The sequence below is a fragment of the Vulpes vulpes genome, chromosome 16, assembly GCF_048418805.1.
Source record: "Vulpes vulpes isolate BD-2025 chromosome 16, VulVul3, whole genome shotgun sequence".
Taxonomy (NCBI): Eukaryota; Metazoa; Chordata; class Mammalia; order Carnivora; family Canidae; genus Vulpes; species Vulpes vulpes.
Window position 1 is genome coordinate 86,612,914 of NC_132795.1, and position 13,041 is coordinate 86,625,954.

Consider the following 13,041-nt stretch of genomic DNA (forward strand, 5'->3'; position numbering starts at 1 on the left):
ACGACTGTCATCTCCTTCTTCTCCTCATTCATATATCTCTGATTAGCTTTTAACAAATTAGGTGCAGTTAGGAGTTGGAAACATTTCACATCTGTTCTTTCTTTAGGATTACAATGTGGGTGGTATGCTGCAAAAAATTGGGAAAAATTAATCTTCCCTATTCATTAATATTGTATTGGAATTTTCTCTCCCAGTGACATGTGACTGCAAAGAATGACACATGATACAGTGTCTTTTCCTTGCTGACCATATGTGAAAACACACTGTTGACCCACCACTCCAGATATTACTCCTTAAGTCTATTACTTTTTATAATTCTGTTTCTGAGAATCTTAATATGCTGGAAATGTTTGCCTCCAAAGATATCTTCCCTATACTAAATGGTGGTGATATCCTACTGGTTGGTCTGGCAGCACCAAATATTTCCAGTAAGACCATTTTCTGAGAGCCTATGGATGTACTGAACTTAATAACAAATATCTGCACCTAGTATCTGCCCAACTTCATAACCATGGCTATGCACTCCCACTTTATGGCTCTTCTAATTACTATAATTTAGTTGCCTTTCAATATGATAATAAATACTTTTTTAAAATACTTTTCTAAACATGGATAAAGACATGCTAAGGAATATAACATTTATTCTCTTATTCAGCAAGCATTGATTAAGCATCTTTTTTAGGAGTCTGGTGCTCTTTAGGAGTCTGGTGCTCTTTAGGTGCTTTTTAGGAGGATATAATCCCTGCTTCCACAAACCTGTCATTCTACATCATAGAGTGAAAAATTATAAGAAAAAATAGAGTAAGGACTAGAGAGTGATAGGAGAAAAGCAAGAAGCCTGGAGTGGGGTGAACAGGGTGAAATGGAAGGAAAGCAAGTCAGAGAGATAGCCTAGATCTGGAAGTGTGCTGAAACAGCTCACACAGAGTTACATGAGCTTTTATAAAAATTTCAGGAATTTTGTGAGCCTACTGTTGAGCGACTAGCACCTTAAAATCAGGCATGATGGGAGCATTTACATGGAAATCACTAAATGCTACACATCCAAGATTCCCCTCCTCCCAGAGATCTGCTTGTTAAATACTTGCCTATATACCACTGCCTAGAGCACTAGGGTTTTATAAGCATGGAATATATTGAGATTTATAAATTAGAGAGAAAATTATTGAAGAGTTGTGTGCATGCCAGTAAAAAAATCTCTGGTTACTGCATTAAGAGCAGACTATGGCAGAGAGTGGAAACAGACCCTTTGGAAAGGTTTTTTTGCAGTTGTTACTGGAAATTCTCCAGCTGAATGGATTCAGAATTTCTCAGTCTTCCAATTATTCACAAATGAGGCATCTCAAGTAGATTATATGACCTCGGGCAGAGCTGCCTGAAAACGGACCTTTCATAGCAATGGGACTACTCCAAGAAATCTTTGGCTAAGAATGGCTGAAAAATGCTCACACATCTCTTTTCAAAGTATTGATTGTTAGTGGGTATTAGTCAGGAGCTAAACTTTAGATCACAAAATAATTGTTTCAAGTGTAGATTTACTCCTGCTGAAATTTTAAGGTATGCCAATGCTACACTTTGTCCCGAAACTCCCAAGGGAAACACTCGAACTTTCGTAAGATGGAGATTTAAAGTAAAAGAAAAACGAGGGAGACCAGTTTCTGAAGTTACCTCCAAGATTCTCATGTTCTTCTGAATGGATCCTTTGGGTAAAGAGAAATGGAGAAAAGGTGGAAGAAACTGTAAAATAACTGTGTTCAGAAAAATTCCAAAGCACCTCTAGAGATTGGAAAAACCAATCCAAAGAACTAAAGAAACTCTTCCCCTTAACACTTGACACTATCTCAAGTATCACTGGTGTTTGGCTAAAAGATTCTGTTTGGTGTAGTGGCATTTAAATTACTGGATGCTGTTGATTGCTCCCAAATATATCAAGCTTGCCTGTGATGATGGGTAACTCAGAATATATAGTGCACTATTTGTTTTGTTTTTGTTTTTCTATTAAACAGTCAGTCAGATGGCTGGCATTTTCCTGGAAAAGGATATCATCCTTTTTCTTTTTAGGTAAAGCTTTTGGCTAAAGTATATCACACATACAGCTCAATAACTATTCATCCATTGTAACCAACTTTAAATTGAAGAAAAAGAATACTACCGGTATCTGCTACTGTATGCTCTCTCTGTCACCACTCCTGCAATCATTGTCCTAGCTGATAGCACTCAACACATGTTATTGTGTAGCAACATATCCTGCATTCTCATGGCTTTATAATAATCTACTGTAAGAATACACAAAATGTGTTTAATCCATTATACTGCTGATTGACATTTAGGTCATTTCCTATATTTGCCTATTGTGAATAACACTTCTGTGAATATTCTTTTAAATGTCTTATGATGAATGAATATACATATTTCCTTTGAGCATGTATGCAGCAGTGGAATTGATGTGTCAAAGCGTACACGTGATCAACTTTGGTATATACTGCCTAACGGATCTCAAGGGAATTTTTAATGTTTATACACCATGAGCAATGTAAGAAAATTTCAGTTGCTCTACATCTCAACCAGTATTTGGTATTCTCAATTCTTTCATTTGGATGCTGTTTTGGTGTATATATAGCGGGTTTTTTTGTCTTTTAAATTTTATCTCCCCTGATGATTAATGAGAATAAGCAACTGTTTCAAAGTTTGTTGGTTATGTAGATATATTTCTTTGTAAAGTACCAGCTAAAGTCTTTTGAACATTTTTCTATTGGGTGATTTTTTTAGCTGATTCATTCAAGTTTATTGTTTTCTAAAAACCAGTTCTTTATCCTATCTATATAACATGTATTTTCACTATTTCAAGGATACTACTTAATAAACAGAAGGTCTTCATTTTTGATGTAGTACAATTAATATTTTCACAGCTAGTATTTCTGCATCCCATTTCACAAAGCCTTATATACCCTGAGGTCATGAAGATGCTCTACTAGGTTTTTCTTTTCCTTTTTTTTTTTTCTACTAGGTTTTCTTATAGAAGGTTTATACATTCAGACTGGTGATCCAATTAGAATAAATACTTGCTTATGGTGTGAAGTACAGGTCAAGGTTAATTTTTTTCTTATATAGCTTTCACATTTACCTGGAACCATCTCTTGACAAGGTAGTTCTTTTCCCTACTTCTCACCCAAGGACTGTTACCATATTTCCTTTAGGGATCATAAATCAATTGGTAATTTGCATTGAGTATGTTTCTGGATGAAACACTGTACTAATTGTTTGTCTCCTGCGCTCCAATATTTCTCTCGGTGATTTCTCTTCTCCAGCATCTAAACCTAAACTGCTCCTTACCATTTCCAAGTAGACAGTTGCCATATTTCACCTAACTCCTCTAACTCTATTCAACAGAAGCATTGTCCACCTCAAGCATGAATGTGTCTGAAACAGAAGTCCCCAAAGTTATCATCATGCACTTATTTCAAAAACAGAGCCTTTCACATGTGATGACAAAGAGAGCATAAAGAATCACTAAATTCTACACCTGAAACCAAAATTCAATATATGTTAACTAACTGGAATTTTTTAAAAACTTGAAAACAAAACAACACAATACAGTCTGTGGAGAACTTACAATAATACTTGAATCAGCAGAAAATTCACATTATGACAACTTAGGATATAACTGGGGCTCTCATTTTACATCTAATTTCTTGTGTCATATCATAACTAAAGAATATTTGCAATTCATTAAAAATTAAGTAATGTTAGTTTAAAAAAATAACTGAGTAAAACACCTTATTTTTTTTTTTGTTCAGGAAAGCCCAAAATAGAGACTAGTTTTAAAAGATATTGAATAAAATCAAGAGTTTTCAATGGACTTACTAAAGAGGTGTTATTTCTGAAATATATAAGTGTATTTCAGGAATAAAGCTGACTAGAAGCATCATGGTAACAAAAAGAATGTGAATTTGGAAGTACAGAATTGACCAAAGAAGTCTACTAACTACTCCATGTTATTAAATCTGGAACAAATTTAGTACTGTGCATAGTGACCAAATCGGGTTCCTGACTTCTGGAAGAGTACAATTATTTACAGCTAAAAAACATTCTATAGGTTTCAAAAGTATATGTAACAGTCAAGATCCCAAAAGGAAATAAATGGTGCACTTAAATTACAATAGACCAAAGATGGGTTATTTATAAAGACAGTGCTTTTCGGCCCAGGCAAACTGGACAGGATAGTGTAGTGACCTGTAATTAGTAGCAATAAAATGATTGTAACTCCTAGACATGAAGAAACAAAGAAATTACTAGAACCAGAAGAGAAGCATGTAAAGAAGACCACTTTGGAAAGAATAGTGATCTTAGCTTGAGGATCACAATCAACATAAGAACACTCTGTCAGAAGAGGATTTTCCCTGTAGAAAAATAAATACCCAGAATACTCTGACCTGATTCCCATTCTCTCTTTCCAGGCTCCTACTGACCAAACCCAACCAAAAGTCAGAGAGCATAGGAAGTCACTGTTTGGAGTCCATACAGATTGATCTCTCTCTAGACACAGAGCAAAGTAGGGCAGAGATATTGGAAAGTGGGAATTACTTAGAGTTAAAGGACTTTGAAAGTCTACCTTTGCTACCATATATATATACTTTGTTGGCTCTTCTGCAGGTTTAATTATTAGGTACTAAAATATAATTTCAAATCAATTAGACTTTGGAAATTTAGGCAGGTTAGATTCAGATAGATGATGAGTATTTAACCTTACAGTAAGTGTAAATGTATATTTTCGTGTGTTTAAGATATCAGGAATGAGTTTTAGGGTAGAGGCAAGGGATATAGATCCATCAGAAATATTCCTCAGAAGGTTCTACTACAATCGTTATGAAAAATAAAAAAAGCATAATTAGTTCACCTGGGAACATTTCTGAATCCTTTAAAAACCATTTGGCATTACTATTCCCTATAAGGAAACCTAGATTAAAGGAATCAGTAATTAAAATAGAGAGCTTCAGATGTACTTAATAGAGATATTCTTTACTGAAACACTAGGAATAATATTGGCTTGAAGTATTACCGTGATTTAAGAAATAAGAAGTAGGAGGCATGCAGCTGGCTAAGGTGGAGTATTTATAGACAGTTTGGGGATGTAAATCAAAACTCTACCAGGAAGGTTTAGAATAGAATGGATACTTTATTAGGTAAGGTTCAATCTACAACTGTGAGTCAATTGAAAGTTAATAGCAGCTTTGTTAAAGGTCATAGATAAATGGCTACTGTAGTTTTAATGAATATTTTATTCATGTCACCTTTAAATTAGTTAAATTTGGAAAGAATAATGATGTAATGCCAAAGGCTCCTTCCTGGAACATTAAAAGCAGAATTCAATTTTAAGGTTTTAGTACCAGTTTCAGCTCTCTGATACAAGATTTTAAGGTATTTGGAATCTTCCTTTTTTTCCCTTTTTAACATTTATTGCACGTTAGAATTTGTTTCTTAAATATATATGTTTTACAAAAACAATGTAGCAGAAAGAGCAAGGAATTTACAGTAATATAGAACTACGTTTGAATGCAAATTCCATCATTTATTACCATGTAAAAATGGGGAAAATCATTTAAGTCATTTCTTTGAGCCTCAGTTTTCTAAGAAATAAGAAACACTTAAATTTTTGAACATTAAGGTAAGCCTTTCAATTAACATCACTTACCCTTTTCAATTTTGTCTCTGTAAGAATAAAGCCCCTTTTGTATGATTCAATAAACAACAAATCCACTAAAATAAAAGAGAGACCCAGGGAATTTTCCTTGTAAACAATTTACAAAACTGAAACTCATCAATAATGAAGGCCAGTTTGAGTGAAGAAGCTATGTGACAGTTGCACTCAGAGAGGGACTGCAGGTAGAATTTCTAGATGAGGTTCTCAGACAGGAAGGGGAAAGAGCCTAAGCAGAACAAGCTTGGACCTATGGTCATAAGCCCTGCCTCAGAGTCATGACGTGGAAACAGGTATCGGGAATGAAAACTATGAAGACAAGATAAGATAAGAGGAGCTAGATAAATGGAACAAGAAGATGTTGGGGAATCCAGTCTTTTCAAGTGTCCAGGGAACATGTGTCTTGGATCACTTTAAAAGGACAGGTGAGCACTCACACTGTGCAGTGTCTGCTAGGTCTTGAGGGTCCCTGAAGACTTCTTCATGCTGAGACATGATGTCCTAAAGAGCCATGAAAAAGTGGAATAACATTTTGAATGCTGTCCTTAATAATCAGTTACTGAAGCTTTATTAGATACAGTTTTTAAGGCCTCCTGGAGTCACATAATTTTCTTGTCAGTTACCCATATATTGTAGACTGCACATCACTTAAATTGGTAAATTCCTTTTATTTTTTTTAAGATTTTATTTATTTATTCATGAGAGACAAAGAGAGAGGCAGAGACACAGGCAGAGGGAGAAGCAGGCTCCATGCAGGGAGCCTGACGTGGGACTCAATCCCGGGTCCCCAGGATCAAGCCCTTGGCTGAAAGTGGCACTAAACCCCTGAGCCACCAGGGCTGCCTAGTAAATTCCTTTTAAAAATAACTTTCCAAAAAATAGGTGACCTACTGAATAACCACTTGACCACTTGGAAAACAACCCCATAGTTTGAAAGTCTACTAGAAGTTGACTTAGTCTAAACACCATAACTCCTTCTGTTCATTGGTCTAAAATGTTGGTAAAACATGATTCAAAATTACATTACACATAAAATGAAATTGTCTTCTATTTATTATTAATTGCCTTTGGAATTGCCAGACAAGTAGGTAACCAGTGATTTCCTAATGGACTCTATCAGAGACAATTTACTGTTGAATCTCAAAATCCTTTTACCAAAGAGTATAATGAATGCACAATTATTCAGAAATTCATTCATTTATTCAATGGGTATTTATTTAGCCTCTATTCCATGCCCTGTCTTGTTTTAGGAAGTGGGGATACAGTTGTAAATAAGACAAAGTGCCTGATCTTATTAAAGTGCTTATATCCCAGTGGAAGAAGACAGTTGACTAAAACAAACTAAATCTAAACAAAAAAGCCAAGTACAAATTAGTGGAAAAACTAAACCAAAGTGAAAAGAGAACAGAGATTTTAGATAATGTGGTCAGGGAAAACCTCTCTAAAGAAATGTTTTTTGAGCCATAATCTTGAATAAAAAGAAGCAGCAAGGGATCCCTGGGTGGCGCAGCGGTTTGGCGCCTGCCTGTGGCCCAGGGCGCGATCCTGGAGACTCGGGATCGAATCCCACGTCAGGCTCCCGGTGCATGGAGCCTGCTTCTCCCTCTGCCTATGTCTCTGCCTCTCTCTCTCTCTCTCACTGTGTGCCTATCATAAAATAAATAAAAAATAAAATTAAAAAAAAAAAAAGAAGAAGCAAGCTTTATAGATCTCTGGAGGGGGGGGCATTCAGAGCAGAAGGCACTGCAAGTGCAAAGGGACTGAGGTGAGAAGTAGTTTGATGTGTTCAATGAAGAGCAGAGACCTTTTTTAGCCAAAGTGAGAGAGGTAGTCAGAAGCCAAATGATAAGGGTTTTATAGGCCTTTTATGGGTTACTTTAGGGGCGTCATGAGATTTGTCTTTTTTTTAAGATTTTATTTATTTATTCATGAGAGACACAGAAAAAGAGAGGCAGAGACATAGGCAGAGGGAGAAGCAGGCTCCATGCAGAGCCCGCAAAGTGGGACTCCATCCCAGGACCCTGGGATCACCCCCTGAGTCAAAGGCAGACGTGCTTAACTGCTGAGCCACCCAGGCGTCCCTTGTCTTATGTTTTAAAAGAATTTTGTTTTTCTTGGAGAAAACACAGCAAGGTAACAGGGAGACCATTAGGAGTAAGGGATCCATTAACAAGCACCATAGCAGTCCAAGCAGAAAGTGATGCTACAACTTAGGAAGTAGCAGTAAAGGGAATGATGACCTTTGGACTTTGTACATATTTTAAGGAATAGGATTTATTGAGGATATGGTTGTGATATGGGATATAGTTGTAGAGAGAAAACTGAATTAGACATGACTCCTTTTTTTAATTTGCAATTGAGTAAATTTATTTCATTTTATATATTTATTTATTTTTAAAGATTTTATTTATTTGTTCATGAAAGAGACAGAGGGAGAAGAAGGCTCCACGTGGGGAGCCTGATGCAGGACTCAATTTCAGGAACCCAGGATCATGACCTGAGCCAAAGGAAGATGCTCAAGCACTGAGCCACCCAGGTGCCCCAAGTATAATTTTTTTAGATGGGTGATACTGGGGGCAGATAAAATTTGGGAAGGAAAAATAAAGATTTTGTTTTTAGGGGCTCAGTTGGTTAACTGTCTGCCTTCAGCTCTGGTCATGATCTCAGGGTCCTGGAATTAAGTCCCTCATCGGGCCTTCTGCTCAGTGAGGACCCTGTTTCTCCCTCTCCCTGCCACTCTGCCTAATTGTGTGCTCTCTCTCTCTCCATCAAATAAATAAATAAAATCTTAAAAAAAATAAATATTTTGGTTTTAGATATACTAAGATTCCCATTAGCCATCCAATACAAACATTTGAAGTGATGTTTATATATCCCTAACAGGAGTTTGGGAGAGATAGCAAAGCAAATGATCTCTAGTCCATAACTATGGTCTACCTTTTAATTTGACATTACAGAAAAAGTCCTGAGGAGACTCATATCCAGAAATCCATACGGCTCTTTTGGGCATGTTTCTCTAGAGTAAGGCATTATTGGCCATTGATCTAATGGAATCACCTCTGGGGCAGCGTGGGTGGCTCAGCAGTTTAGTGCTGCCTTCAGCCCAGAGCCTGATCCTGGAGACCCGGATCCCTGCATGGAGCCTGCTCCTCCCTCGGCCTGTGTCTCTGCCTCTCTCTCATTCTCTCTCTCTCTCTCTCTCTGTCTCTCATGAATTAATAAATATTTTTTTTAAAAAGTAATGGAATCACCTCAGTATATTTCTGATTGTTCTGAAGACAGTGGCAGACAGACTCAGAACTTTGAGAAATCTTGCATCCACAAAAAGGGAAAATCTAAAATGGGAAAACTCTAAGTTGCTTTTCTAAGACAAACAAGAACAGATGAAACTATTTTGTCCAAAGACATGGATTTGCTTCTAAATGTGAATCATCTAATAGTCACCTGTGGCTATTTAAATTTAAATTAATTTAAAATTTAAAAATGCAGAGGTCAGTTCCTCATTTGTGCTAGCCACATTTCAAGAGCTCAGCAGCTACGTGTGGTAATGGCTACCATACTGGACAGTGCAGAAATAGACGATTTCCATTGTCACAAAAATGTATTACAAACTAGTGGACTATCCTAGCTTTTGTCTTAAAATGCCAATTTATAAGTCATGGAATCATTCAAATTATAAATGTAATTTAATTTTCACTGGTCTCCTCAATCTCATTGTATTCTGTATCAGTCCCGTCAGTTCTGTGTGTCAATGTCTTTTCTGAGAGAATGTTCCAAAGCCAGACCTGAATTCTTTGCAACCAGAAGGTGATACACTCCATCAGTCCTGAAAGAGATTGTAAACTGTAGATTGTTTGTTTGCATAGTAATCAGCTTACTATTCACTTATTTTGCTGGTTCTCTTCCTTTCACCTCCTTGAATTAAGCTAAGCCATGTGACTTGCTTTAGCCATTGAAATGTGAACAAATTTGATGTAAGTCCCTTCCAAGAAGACTTCAACTGCCATATTATGATTTATCATGTTGCTTCCCTTCTGCCACATTAACTGGCAATCTTTCTGATGGTGAAATGTCTGTGAGATTGGGTCCCCGAGGAAGGACAATGAAAAACACCGCATAAAGCATGTAGAATGGATGTGTAGAATAAGTGAGAAATAACTCCTATTTGTACTAGCATTAGTCACCTTTCAGTAGACAAAGCTGTAGGAACAAGCAATTGCCAAATCATAGTGGTTTACAGTAACAAATGCTTATCTCTCTCTCATGTTACAGGATGGTCATGGGTCAGTCACAGCTCTGAGTTTCTGTTCTACGTGTATTCCCCACCCCGATATGCAGACCTAAAAAGCACCCCTGTCTTGAACTAATGAAGAAAAGAACAAGAGTAGAAGTAAAATCTTACAATGGCTACTAAAGTGTCTGCTTGAATGTGGTATATATCATACTTATTCACACGTCATTCTCTAAAACAAGACAAATGGCCTAGTCTCATGTCAACAAAGGTAGGGGTGTGCATTATCCCACAAGGAGGCACTGCATGTCACGTGGGAACCAACAGGGCTGTATGATCTTGTGACAGGAAGGAAAGCAAATAATTGGAAACAATAAAATAATCTACCCCATTACTTTAAGCTACTGAGTTTGTTTCTTTAGCACAACATAGTTCATTCTTTCTAATGCAATTTATTAAATACCTCAAATAGAAGGTATCTGTGAATCAATTAAAAGCTATTTTTCAATAACCAACTTATTGTCTAACAAGGATAGATGTTGAAAAATTCTGAAAGCTTTGCCCTAAACAGGTTAACAGCAAGCCTTACGTCAATCTGAATTCTACCTTATTTCCAATAGATCAAGAAATTATAATGTTTCAAAGGGTCACTGGAATACTTCAGTAAACACTATTTGAGCTATAATAAGGTTCCTGGAACTATGAATAATGTTTGTTAGATAAATGAATGTAAATGAAATTAGTAAGCCCTATAATACTCATCACTAATATATTAGATCCCAATTTGATGAGAAATACATCATCTCATTATTAAGAATGCTTAAAATGCATATATCTTCTTCTCTATCTAATGAAGACGTAGGTTAATTACCAGTCTGTCAAAAGATAATGTGATACTCTAGAAAGTATTATAGAAAAATGACGAGTACAGCTATGAACCATCCTGAGAAATCTTGTGACAGAAAGAAATTAACTCATGCCATTTGTACACTGTAGGCAGTAAGCAGAAGTTCAGAAATAATTACATGGCTAAAATCAAGTAAAATCTTCAGACTTGCCTAATTACATGGGATCAAGTAGAATTAATCAAAATGACTTCTTTAATGATTCACGTCCCCACCGTACTCAGTGTCCAATGCCCATTCTCAAATTTGGTCTGTGTAATATCAGAAAGAAGTTCGTTCACTCAAACATTTGTTCACTTAGCAAATAAGCCCTGACTACCTCCTGTATGTCAGGCACTGAAAATAAATAACAGATTAAGATATCCACTGCCCTGCCCTCTTGGAGCATCCATTGAAGACACCCAGAATATTCCGTTTTGTTTCTATTTTTGAAGGCAACTTACTTCACATTCTTTCAGGAAGAAAGTACAGTTCTAATTAAACCACAAAAAAAATGGGCATAAGAATTATTTTCAAACAAACACAATCAGGTGAGCTCAGCTGTTCTTTCCTACATTTTGGATAGCATGGGGCTTGAGACAAAAGTGCACACCTATTAGTTTTCTGTTTTTCGAGTTCAGGGTACCATTTCAACTACTAAGAATTGCATGAGCTTTTCTAAATCTCCACAACAAAAAATAGTAAAACTTTACCTTTAGCTCAAAAACATTAGGTAGTTGAACAAAAAGCATCAATCAAACATCAAAGAGGCAAATATAACAATTAACATCAGCAAAGTGAAGGAGGGTGACTGTATTCCCTTAAATATGTTCAAAATATGAAGAGAATCAGGAACTTAGTGAAGGTTTTAACTGGTTTTAAATATGAATTATTAAATATTAAGTAGCAACCCACAGAATAGTACCAAAGTTCAGCCTATTTGTGTTAACTTAATCACACATATTCTAACCACAGATACATATTTATAACCCCATTTATCTAGAGGTCCTTTACCTGGATTTATGCTTCATAGAAACCACTTGCTTTATAAGACTGTCTTGCCATCTCCACTACCACCTTTTTGTGTAAATGCAACATATATTAAAAGATAGTAAACATTTTAGTAAACATGGCTAAGAACTTTGGCTTACATGACTGGAGAATTGAGAGTTGGGTTAATTAGGGACGACACACTGTACCACGCTATACCAAGACAGATACAGCGTTTCATTGAAAATAAATACCCAAACACCTGTTCCTGGATTTTCAAAACCATCCCATTCAAGAGGTGGGAAAACCATATTGTATAACAGAAAAAGTATAGGAAAAAATCCACAAGACCAGGATTTCTCTACCAGCATAATTAGAAATACCTTCACTGAATCCCACTTTCCAAATTTCTAATATAGAGACAAATAAAGTAAAATGTGGATAATGAATCTTACCTTCATAATCACTGTGGAAAACATACAGGTAGAGATATAGAAAGAGACAAAAATCCAGAGAGAGACCCATGTAAATATAAGGTGGGATGCTCATTATCATAACAATGGACACATCTGGGTGCAAGGTTGTTAGGGATGGAATGTAACAAGCTTGGAAAGCATTAAGATGTGTATATAGAAATACTGTGTTTTAACATTAAGCAATTATCTACTTGGAGGGAAGATCACTTCTAAATGATATTTTCATTTAATAGGTCATGGATATTTAAAGTACGTAAAGAGCTCAGGCTGAAGAAAAAAGAACTTGGAGGAGTTTCATTCTCTCTGAATTAAGCTGAGTGAGACAGGATTCTGGGGATGAACCTCACCTCAAAGACAGCAAAACTTCTGTGAAATGCAGCATAATTTTAGCCCACTTATTTTACAGATTACAGGAAGCCATATGGACATCTTCTTCCCAGAAATCCTTAAAATTGGGTCCTCATGAAAAAAAAAAAAATTGGGTCCTCATGAGAGTCTTTTGTGGGTGAGCAAATCAGAAGAATGAGGATGATGGGTGCCTTTAGTGATGGTTCTGCTTCCAGTCCCTGTCAATCCCACATGTTTTGACGGCTACGGAAACTTTCAGGTGCATTAAGGTCCAGATTGGGGATAGTGGTTTGCTGTATATTTAGTTACCAATCATTTAAAATATCAGATGAGCAAACTAATGTACTTCTGTAAATATTGAGGTGGTTAAGATTTAGCTTTCAGCAAGTACATATGCAGGCAGATTAAAAGTTA